We start from the raw sequence: 12,274 nt of genomic DNA, 5'->3' as shown, positions 1-12,274 counted from the left end.
AAGGAAAGACTTGTTAGATCAACCTGTTAAAAGTTTAGCAGCATCCGATGGAATGATGGTTAGCTCCGATCTTATGATATCACCTGAAGGTAGCAATTTACTGATTGACATTTGTCATGATTATACCACCCCTGCTTCTCCACCACTTTCCTCTGTTGCTGAAGACTTTCCATCCATGCCTGTGACTCCAAGTAAGCCTCCATCCAGCAAACGCGGAAAAACAGAGAAATCTGGCGAAGATATTATATCAACTCTCTCTGAACTGATTAACTCCAGGGCGGACGGTATGGAGAAACTGATCAACAGTAACGCTATGAAAATAGAAGGACTAAAAAAAACTGTTGACTTCGTTTGCTCGGAGGTTAAAGATTTAAAGATAAAGGTGTCTAATACAGAGAGATGCATTGATGAAGAAAAACGTCATCGTAGCATGCTCGAGCACCGCATACGGGAGCTGGAAGGGTACCACAGGAGATGGAACCTGAAGTTGTATGGAGTCCCAGAGAAAGCAGATCAGAAAATACGAGCGGATGTCATTCAAATTTGTCTGGAGGTGCTACCCGAGGGAAAGAACAAGCTTCCAGATGTGATCGACACTGTTCATCGCTTAGGATCAAGGATGCAAACTGACAAGCCGAGAGCTGTAATTCTTCAGTTCTCCAGCAGAGTGCACCGTGACGCAGTTTGGAAGGCTGCTAGAAACAACTCGTACCTGCGTGATAATAAGCTACGCTTTGCTGAAGATTTCTGTGAGGAAGACAGAGAGCGGAGAAAGAAGCTCTGGCCTGCAGTTAAAAGTGCAAGAGATGCAGGAAAAAAAGCTTACTATGTCAGAGCCCGTGCCTTTGTTGAAGGCAAAGAAATTATTCTTCCACCTTAAAGGCTATTTTTCAAGTTGCTGCTTACTAATCCAGTATCTTCTGTCTACCCATGCACTTTGGATCTTGTACCTTAATATTCTTTTTAGTAGGCTATAGTCCAATACTTTATTTGGAACTCGTCAAGTTGTTATATGATAAGTTGGTTCACTTAACATTGTCTTTTGTTTAAGTGCAGAGTTTGGGAGTTCTCTTTTTGCCCTAAGCTTTTGTCTTAAGAAGATCTTATTTGTTTTCACGGTTCTTGTTATATTTTTTCCTTTTGACATTGTTATCTTTGTTTTCATTAAATGTCAGGGGTATACGGCAAACTGTAAAAAGGAAAGCTTTATTTTTGTTTGCAAAAACACTGAAGCCTGATTTTTGTTTTTTCCAAGAATCCCATTCATCTGTCAATGATGCAAAATTTTGGAGATCACAATGGGGTAATGACCTTTGGTTTTCCCATGGAACTGAATGCTCTGCAGGAGTTACTACTCTAAGGAATGCATTTAAAGGGAATATTTTACATACAGATTGTGATTCAAATGGTCGTTTTTTGTGTAATGTCATTGATCTCAATTCAACTTTTATTATTATGGCCAATATTTATGGTTTTAATTCAAGGTCTGAGAATGCAAGTTTTCTTGATTTTATAGAAAGTAGACTACTTTACTGGCTAAATAAATTTCCAAACTCTTTACTTGTTATAGGTGGGGATTTCAATATTGCAATTGACAGTGTTCTTGATAAATGGCCTCCTGGTCAGCCCTCATCACTTAATTCAAAGTTTAAACAATTCATGGAGAGACTTGATGTGATTGATGTCTGGAGGTCCAAATTCCCTAATACTAAAGCTTTTACCTGGAGCAACAAGGCTGCTTCTCTTCGCTCTCGTATAGACTTTTGGCTAATCTCTAAATCTATTGACATTCGCAATACTTTTGTTGATATTCTTCCAACACCCCTAACTGACCATAAGGCTATTTTTATAAAAATTAAACTCTCTGTTAACACTTTAAATTCTATTAAATCATCATATTGGAAGTTAAATAGTTCTCTATTATCTCATAATACCGTTAAGCTAAAAATAAACTATTTCATAAACCATTATTGGGAAAAAGCTGTGAGGGAACGCTCTTTTAGTAATAATTGGGAGTTATTAAAATTTGATATTAGTAAATTTATGAGAAGATATGGGAGTGAGCTTGCCAAGCTTAGGAAAGCTGAGGAAGAGGCAGTTGTTAGTGAAATTGCTGCCGTTACGCAGGGGCCCCCTGAAAATCTCTCAAATGCTGATGCTGCTTTGCTTTGCAAATTACAAAACCAGCTTGATGATATTTACAAACGTAAAGCTGAAGGTGCCTTTGTGAGATCTAGGAGGAGATGGATGGAACAAGGAGAACAAAATTCTGCCTACTTCTTCAGGTTAGAGAAGTCTAATGCCACTTATAATAGTTTGTCTAAACTCAATGTTGATGGTATCGTTACGGATGACCCCAAGACAATTTCTGATTATTGTAATAACTTTTATAAGTTATTATATACCTCTAGGTTCGATGAGGATGATACATCTTCTTTTTTAGACTCCATAGTCGACCTGATTACCATAGAGGCAGATGACAAAAATCGGTGTGACGATCCAATTTCCCTTAAGGAAATTGTGGATTCTATTAATCATCTTAAAGTCAACAAGTCTCCGGGGAATGACGGCATTACTGCCGAATTTTATAAGGCATTTTATGAACCCTTAGCTCCGTTCCTTGCAGAAGTTTATGCAGAGAGTATTCTGAAAACATCTCTTCCTCCTAGCTTGACACAAGGTGTGATTACTCTAATTCCAAAACCAAAAAAGGATCCCCTTCTTATTGAAAATTGGCGTCCAATCTGTTTACTTAATACAGATTATAAAATTTTAGCTCTAATTTTTGCTCAAAGATTACAGAAAGTCATGAGCTATTTAATTGATGAATCTCAGTCTGGATTTATAAAAAATAGGCACATTTCTAATAATATCAGATTAATTTTAGATCTCCTTGACTATTCTGATTTGATTTCAGAGGAGAGTTTTATCTTTTTTTTAGACTTCCACAAGGCTTTTGACACAGTGGAGCATAATTTTATTTTTCGTTGCCTCAGGAAATTTGGCTTTGGTGATTTTTTTAATAATGCCATCAGGACACTTTATACTAACAGTAACTGTTCGCTGAAATTTAGTTTTGGTATGTCACCTAGATTCAGTCTTCAGAGGGGTATCAGGCAAGGATGCCCTATCTCACCCTATCTTTTCCTCCTTGCCACCCAGGTTTTCTCTCATTATATTAATAAAAGTGCCTTGAAAGGGATTCTCATTGCAGAAAGGGAAATAAAGATCAGCCAGTTGGCAGATGACACTGCTCTTTTTTTAAGAGATGCCTCTTGGGTCCCGTTTGCAGTCAGCACTGTTGAGAGATTTTCTAAAGCTTCTGGTCTTTTTTTAAATTTGTCTAAATGTGAACTACTATCAATTAAAGAATGTAACCTAACTATAATTAATAATATTCCAATTAAAGATAAGATATCTTATCTAGGTATCTCTATATGTAAAAATCAAATTGATAGATGTACATATAATTTTTCCCCTATTATGGAGAAAACCCAAAGAAAATTTAATTTATGGCTACAGAGAGACTTATCTCTGAGGGGAAGAATATTACTTGCTAAAGCAGAAGGTATCTCCAGACTTTCATATGCTGCTCAGTCGCTCCATGTGGATAACAACACTATCAAAAGTATTGACAAAATGTTATTTAAATTCATATGGAAAAATGGCATACATTATATCAAGAAATCTGTTGTTTTAAATTCTTATTTAGATGGTGGCCTCAATATGTTAGACTTTTGTACATTCAATAATACCCTTAAAATTAATTGGGCCAAAAATTTTCTCAAAAATCCTACCTCTGTTTGGAACTTCATCCCTCATTATATTTTCTCCAAATTTGGTGGTTTTAATTTTTTATTGCTTTGTAATTATAATGTTGAAAAAATACCAGCTAAATTATCTAAATTTCATAAGCAGATCCTTCTTGCCTGGTCTCTGATATACAAGCACAACTTTTCTCCTCATAAATATTTTATATGGAATAACCGTGATATTCTGTATAAAAACAAATCTCTTTTCTTCCAGCGCTGGGTTGAGGCTGATATTTTGCTTGTAAGTCAATTGTTTAATGCACATGGCCATTTATTAAATTACGAAGAATTTCTTATTCGTTTTAACATTCCCATTACCCCTAAAGAATTTTCTATTGTTTTTGATGCCATACCATCTGGAGTTATTAGACTGTTTCAACATATCCCCTACCCCTCTTCTTTACCTCCTTTAGATACTAAAGTTACAGTGGTGGGGAAATATTGCTTTTCATCCTCTTCTTCTAACAGATCAATACGTCAATTATTTCTTAATGAATATGTTTCTATTCCAAATGTCACAGTTTATTGGAATGCTTTTCTTCCCAATATTGTCTGGAAAAATGTCTGGCTAACTCCAAATAGATACTTAATTACTAATAAGATAAGAGAAGTTTCCTTTCGAATTATCCATCGTGTATATCCTGTTAATACTTTCTTAAAGAAATTCAAGGTAGATGTTAATACAAACTGTTCTTTTTGTGGACAGCACCCAGAGACTATAGTGCATTTGTTTTGGCTTTGCCATTATTCTAAATTGTTATGGAAAGACTTTTCCCGTTTTGTTATTGAAAACATTGATAAGGATTTCTCTCTACTTTGGGAAAATGTTTTGTTTGGAATTGTTAATTGGAAAAATGAGCAATTACACAAAAACAAAATATTCTTAATTAATCTTCTTTTTTTGTTAACAAAATTTTATATACATAAATGTAAATTTTCAGGTCAGAAACCACTTTTCTATGTTTTGATTACTGAAGTACAACATTACTTTGGGACTATCTCTGACTCATGTAACAAGAAGGCTTTAAAAACAATTGAAATATGTAAATCTTTTAATCTTTTCCTTTAATATGTATTTTTTTTTTTTTTTCTGATTAATTATACCCCTGTCTCTTTTTGTTTTGTTTTGCTTTGTTTATTCGTTTTATATTGTGACTGTTTATATAATGTTTTCAATAAAAAAAAAAAAAAAAAAAAAAAAAAAAAAATTTCCGAAGTTCATCGCTGCATGGTGAGTACATTACAGGCAAGCTACTCTTTTTTGTTTTAATTTTATTTACATTTTATTTGACCATTTGTAATTCTGAAGTGGCGTTTAGTGTGATATTAACTGGTGTAAAAATGAGATCGTATAGTGCTAACTTTACTCATCATATCACACAAATAACTAGGACAGCGTAGGTGTGTGTGTGTGTGTATGTGTGCGCGCGCGTTTGCGTGGAGTCTGTGGTTTTGGTGGGATTAGGATATAGTGTTAAAACCATAGGTTAATACAGAGGTCCTTAAAAAGAAATACAGTGGCAAAACTGAACCAGGAGAAGAAATATAGGATTTAAGAGTTAATAGTAATATACAAAGATATATTGGAGGATATTTTTTTCTATGAATACATTGATCAAATATATTTTGATATTATTGTTATTAATATATAAAAATATAAGGTCATGAAAATCTTCAAGCTTTTAAAACTATTTCAGACTTTTAGGATAGGTTTCTCAAGCCAAATTAAAGTTTGTGTTGACAAACATTTTTAACTAGTTTGTTGTTCATAAACAAAGTAAGTCTCTTAGGTACTATACAGACAAAGCCAATAACACTCAAGCAAATCTTGTCTAACATTTTCCTATAATATGTTTAAAATATAACAAATAAATTTCTTGTATGACTCTGTACTATGGTAATGCCTTTAAAATGATTCCATATTGTTTGTTCTGTATTTTATAGGTGTTGTGAACTGGAGTGCATTTAGTTCCAGGTGCCCTACTTGCTGACTCTGTGCTTGCACTGCACTGAAGTATACAAGCACTGCCCACCTGGGTCTGTGGGTGATGGCCGGAGCGGAGTCCTGCGGGGACTTTATTCTGAGAAGGAGGTTGAGGGCTATTGCTTGGTTGACTGTTTTTCTTTTTTTCAGGCTGAGTAGATTGTGTGTGACTGTACGTATGTGTGTGAGTGTACGTACGTGTGTGAGTGTAAGTACGTACATACGTGTGTGAGTGTACGTACGTGTGTGAGTGTTTGTGAGTGTACGTACGTGTGTGTGAGTGTACGTACTTGTGTGAGTGTACGTACGTGTGTGAGTGTATGTACGTGTGTGAGTGTGTGTGAGTTTACGTACGTGTGTGAGTGTACGTACGTGTGTGAGTGTATATGCACATATACAGATAATCACGTACATCAACCGTACACACGCGCATAAGTACACACGTGTACGTATGGACACACACACACGCGTGTACACACAGGCATACGTATACACACAGACAGACGCGTACGTACACACACACACACACGTACGCACACTCATGCACGTACATACGTGTGTGTGTGTGTGTGAGTGTACTTGTGTGTACGTGTGTGTGAGTGTACGTACGTGTGAGTGAACGTACGTGTGTGTGTGTGTGTGTGAGTGTACGTGTGTGTGTGTACGTGTGTGTGTGTGTGTGTGTGTGTGTGTGTGTGTGTGTGTGTGTGTGTGTGTGTGTGTGTGTGTGTGTGTGTGAGTGTACGTGTGTGTGTGTGTGTGAGTGAGTGTATGTATGTGTGTGAGTGTATGTACGTGTGTGTGAGTGTACATGTGTGTGAGTGAGTGTACGTGTGTGAGTGTACGCGCACGTGTGTGTGTGCATACGCGTCTGTGTGTACGTACGTGTGTGTGTGTGTGTGTACGGTTGATGTACGTGATTATCTGTATGTGTGCATATCTCTTTTACACAATTATTTTTGTTTTGAAATAAAAGTTATCACTGGTTTGAGTTTGTTTTTTTGAGTTGGCATGCATAATATGGGATACAGACAGAGATTGACAATGTACTGTATGTAGTTAGTTTAACTTAAAACTTTATTGGCATAAATGTTTTATGATAACCTAATTCACAAAAATAAACAAGAACTATTACAGAGGAATGATTAAAATAAGAAATATATAAGGTGTCATTAATGTTTACAGTAAGTTTGTAATTTACACAGTGAAGTGCAACAGAATGTAAAAAACTTGTAAAATACTACACAGATATTGCACAATATATAGCCTATACTCTGTAATTCCTTATAAGTTTACCTTAGATCAGACATAGTTAAAACTATGGATATGCACTCTACTACTTTTTGCTGCTTTCATTATTACTTTAGAATTGTTTTAACACTTTATCATTTTATTAAAGTATTATTTCAAATTTGCGCAAGCGTTTTTAAGACGCGTGAAGTCACCACTTAACGCAAATATGACACCTGTGCTGTCAGCGCGATATTTGTTTTTTTTTTATTGCAATATTAACAAACAAAACAAGTCGATACAAACAAGAAATATAAACAATCTTTCAAGACAAAAGAGAAATTATGGTTCAGTATACATTAAAAGAGGCAATATAAAATACATTTAAATCTATTCAACAATAGTCTTTAAAGAAAAATAAAAAAATAAAATAAAAGGAGAGGGCACAAAAAAAGAACAAACATTAAGGGAGAATATTAAACATGGCACACATTCTAGATGTTTTCAATGCTTTCTTGTTAACAGAAGTTGAAATTGTATTTTAAATACATCTTCAATTCTTCTTTGAAAAAGCTAAAGTGGGGTTTACTTTTCACATATTTACATTTATGGATATAAAACTTTCCAATATATAAAAGGTTTATACAAAAACTTGCATTAATTAGATTCTTGTCTTTGACATAAAACCCAAAAAGAATGTGTCTATATGATAAAGAAAAATTACAAAAAACCTTTTGGACAATCAGAGCATCAATATTATTCCAGAAAGACCGAGCAAAAGGACATTCCCAAAACAAATGATCAACAGTTTCAGAAGAGGCTTCACAAAAAGAGCAGGAAGTATCAATATCACTTCTAAATTTCTTTAAAAAGTATTTAACTGGATAAAATCGTCAGCGCGATATGGCGCATGAGTTTTCAACCACATTTCCTGTTTACCGTGGCGTCGACGTCATTACTGTGCCACTAACCAATGAGAACCAGGTGCGGCCCCGCCCCGATCTGCAGGCTGCAGCCAGGTGTACTTGGATTCTCCCGATTACCCACTCCGGGCCTGCCCCAGATCAGGGGCGCTGCTAAGGATTTTGGGCCCCATGAAAAGAATCTTGACTGGGCCCCCAACACAGCTGAGACTTTTTTCATATTAATTTACATAAAATCATGGTTTATGGTATTTTGACTATCATTCTCATATATTTAAGTCAATCAGACAATTTCCACACCCGTAATTTGTCCTCTGTAATACTGCACTACTTCAGTACTGTATAATGTATATACTGTGCATAGCTGTACATGTGTCATATAGTGTATTCACATATATTTATATTTTTATGTATGTGAGGCAAAGCCGTGCACCCGCTGCACCCTGCTCTATCGAAACGTGCTAACTTGTTGAAAAATGCTACCGTAGAGACCTGGGGCCTCATGTACAAAGCGTGCGTACGCTCAGAAAAGTGCCGTAGGCTACGATCATTGTCACGGGCGGTCCACTAACAATTTAGGCCTACTTACAAACCCACCTTTTCTTGTGAAATATTGGGTAACATACTGTCGACCCTTTGCCTCTTTCCAGGGTTTCCCCAGGTTTGATCACCCCAATATCAAACATTCATAACAATAAACAGATAAACTAATTTTCAAATCGTCTTAGTAAAGTTTCTCAGCATTCAAATTGCTTCAACCATTGCTTCAGAGGGGTAGACAGATAGGTAAGAGAGATATAGATAGTAGGGGTGTAACGGTTCACAAAATTCACGGTTCGGTTCAATACGATACACTTGTGTCACGGTTTGGTACGTTTTCGATACAGCAAAAAGAAATAAATGCCAGAGAATTTTAATATTATTATTATTATTATTATTTTATTTATTAAAACTAACACACTTTGACCAATGATGGAGCTATAATAGACTCTTCTTAGGAGCATAAACAAAACAGCCCCTTGGAAAAAATGAAATGTAACCTAATATTGGAACAAACTTCCATGGTTGCAGTTAGTGTTACTACAGTAAATCCATGGTGAATGTTGCTGATCTGTGGACGTACACTGCATAGTTCATTCATACCACAATGTTTCTTCCTGGTTTCCACGTCAGCGCTGTTTGATCCGTTAATAACGGAGAAATGTGAATGTTTCCCACTAGATCTCACAGCGATGTTATTACTTCTGTGGCGAATTCAAATGATTTATTTACTGGATCTCTTATTACCGCTGTGTAACAGTGTCGCTTGATCAAGATCGCTCGCGCTGCACTGGTCCAAACTGATGAGCGGTCCATCAACCACACAATAACGAGTAGCCCAGTTTCGTTCCGCTTACATTACGTTTGCACATTTGATGTTGGACATACAATGTTGTGGTCGCGCCGGCGTCTCTTGCCACGCGCAACGCGCAACGCGCCTACATTTGAAATAATGAAATTTTGGTCGGCAGGAAAAATAGTCCAACGAACCGTTCGGTTTTTATGATACTTCATCACACCGGCGCTATAAGTGAAGTCAAGCTGTTTGTGTTGCCTGGATACAATTTGGGCGGATTGAACCATTTTATGATAATCGAGAGGGGGAGAGGGGCCCACGGACGTTTGTGTTTCCTAAACAAATACATTTTTTTGACACCAGGAAACAGCAAATAGAATAATTTAAAGTTAATAATTTTTACTATCAAATATTTTCTTTAGCACCACAATTTTATTGGGGGCTTCTCTGGGCCCCCTCTTAGTCATGGGCCCTGAGAATCGTCATCGTTTACCCCCCCTTTACAGCGCCCCAGCCCCAGATAGCAAGGTGACATTGATTAAATGTTGAAATTCCATCAGAATCATCATTTTGGTTGAGGTTGAAAATACAATGCTAAATAATATTGGATCAATGTTGAAAAATCAATGCTAAAATAATATTGGAACAATGTTGAAAATTCAATGTTAAAATAATATTGAATCAATGTTGATAATTCAATGTTTTTCGGTGTTGAAAAGACAAACATTGAATCAATGTTGATAATTCAATGTTTTTCAGTGTTGAAAAGACAAACATTGAATCAATGTTGATTTTTGGTCAGCTTAAATTTCTCCACTGGTTGCCTAGACAATCCTAACATTGGTTGCCAACCGCCAATCAGATCGAGGCGTGGATAACAGTCAACAGAATTCAAACGCAGCTAACAGATTTCAAGCGCGAAACAGACAGACGAAGCATTCGGGCAACGACAGTGATTTTTAGAGGTAAGTTAATCTTAAATCTCTAATCTTTCATTTCTCATTTTTATGCATCTATATTTCTTACAACTTATTTGCTTTTCCTGGGTGAGTCGGAATGAACTGCTATGTTAAATTTATTAATAACATGAACAAACCAACGGCCGGGATTTTCCCATATTGAATTTCAATTTGTCTTTTACCAAACGTCATCGTGGGTAAAACTAACAGTGGGTAAATTGTTAATTTTCATTCTTGTGAGAACTAACCCTTAAGTCAAAAAAGGCGCAAAGAAGCGTGAGTTCATAACGTTAGTTGGGCACGCAAATGGGAGACGACGGGCACGACAGCTAATATAATTTTTGTATTCCAATAATAGCTAGCTATTTATTTATTTTTATCCATGATGATATAGCGTTTCCAGAACTTCCAAAAATGGGTAAAAAATATAGAAATAACAGCTGTAATAGGGTCTATACTAAAATTCATTAAATAGTAAAATAAATTCAAATGATTTTGAATTCAGGGTATTTTTCAAAATTTCAAGTTTCACTTAATTTTGTAGTACATTTGTCATTTATAATTAGTCATATTTCCAAATATTTTCTAATTGTGTTTTGTTTTGTTTAGATGCCTTACAACAGCAGGCGGCAGAGGAAAAAGGAGGCCTCAGAGTTTATTTGTTTCTGTTTCGGTACAAAGATGGCTCCTTTACGCCCCTGAACGGCTTGGGGGTATTGCTCGTGGTGGAAACCCCTGAGCTGAGTTCATTAGAATTACGGTACGGTATTTTACCCAAGTAACGTTAGAGGTAAGTGTGCCTATTAGAGCAGCCCCTTCTCTGCCTACGTTTTAATTGTTTTAAAACCTACCCATTTTATTTAGTATATTGATTATTTTCTTTGGTTGGTGTTATTAATTTATATCTGAGTTCTGATTTCTGTTCTAGTTCTTTTTTTATGGTTACTCAGCTATGTTGCTCTTATTTTTGTTTTATTTCATAATGCATGCTATATCTTTTTTTTATAGAATGCATGCTATATTGTTTAATGTTGTTCTTCTGTAAAGTACTTTGGTCTGTTCTAAATGTGATACATAAATAAAATTGAACTTGAAATATTTATCAGAGTAATGTTTCATTCTTTCTTACCGTAGTAACTTACTGCACTGTTTTTGTCTTTGTCACCACAAAATGCATTTTACAAATGAAATTTCATGTTCAGTTTTGGGGGCATAAATAAATACATTTGCTTGTAAACTGAAGGATGTAGTTTACTTTGAATGACATTTTGATTAAAAAACATATTTAATTGCAACCCAACTGTTACTCCATAACACCTACATGGTTTCTGTCTGAAAGGAGTCATTTAAAAATGCACAGTACAAGCATGATAAACTAGCATAGAATCTTGCTGTACATGAAGTAAGATTGATTTTATGTTGATTCAATGTTAAATAAGTGATTTAATTATGGTTGAAATAATATTGATTTTATGACCATATTGATTGATTTTTCATCGTTGATATAACATTATTTCAGGGTGCAAACCTGATGAAAAATCAATGTTAAATTTCAACATTGATTCAATGATCTTTTGGTTAATGCATTAACATTGATTCAATGTAGATTCAATGTTGGTCTGCTATCTGGGGCCGGCTTGCCTGTATTTTTTTCACTCCTCCTCCCCTCACTGCAACTCCTACTCTCGACTACATTTCAGGCACGATCTGGCCATCACTAGAAAGAAGAAGAAGAAGAAGGAGTCCTGAGGAGAGCAGTTCACGGTATTTCTCATATTTACACAACCATCACACACACTTTATTCAGTTTGATTAAGCGACAGACTCATTTCTGTATTGTTTTCATCGATCACAGCGATACTTGTGCGTCTTTTCTGGATTTAGTGCAGCAGCAGCGAGCATGAGTTTTTTTAGGATCATTGTCAGTTTTGAACATTATTGCAATGATTGTAATTACTAGAAAATCAAAATATATTTTAGATATTAACATTATGCTGTTGTAGTTATTTAGATGAGGTGGTTAATTAAGT

General features: G+C 35.6%; 1 protein-coding gene across 2 annotated transcripts in view; it reads left to right on the top strand.

The window, feature by feature from the left end:
- Positions 1 to 12,274, top strand: part of LOC308692821 (uncharacterized protein) — a 69,157-nt gene that overhangs the window by 39,091 nt on the left and 17,792 nt on the right. The window contains exon 1 of one of the 2 annotated variants that reach the window (XM_081369227.1): positions 11,958 to 12,008. The exons of the other annotated variant lie outside the window; for it this stretch is intronic. The gene's annotated coding sequence lies outside the window, so the exon portion shown is untranslated. Of the gene's footprint in view, positions 1 to 11,957; positions 12,009 to 12,274 lie in introns of those variants that run through there. 2 annotated transcript variants of the gene reach the window in all.

The sequence above is a fragment of the Scardinius erythrophthalmus genome (genome assembly GCF_964197995.2).
Source record: "Scardinius erythrophthalmus genome assembly, chromosome: 1".
Taxonomy (NCBI): Eukaryota; Metazoa; Chordata; class Actinopteri; order Cypriniformes; family Leuciscidae; genus Scardinius; species Scardinius erythrophthalmus.
Note: the sequence above shows the minus strand (reverse complement) of the source record. Positions and strands in the feature narration are given on the sequence as shown.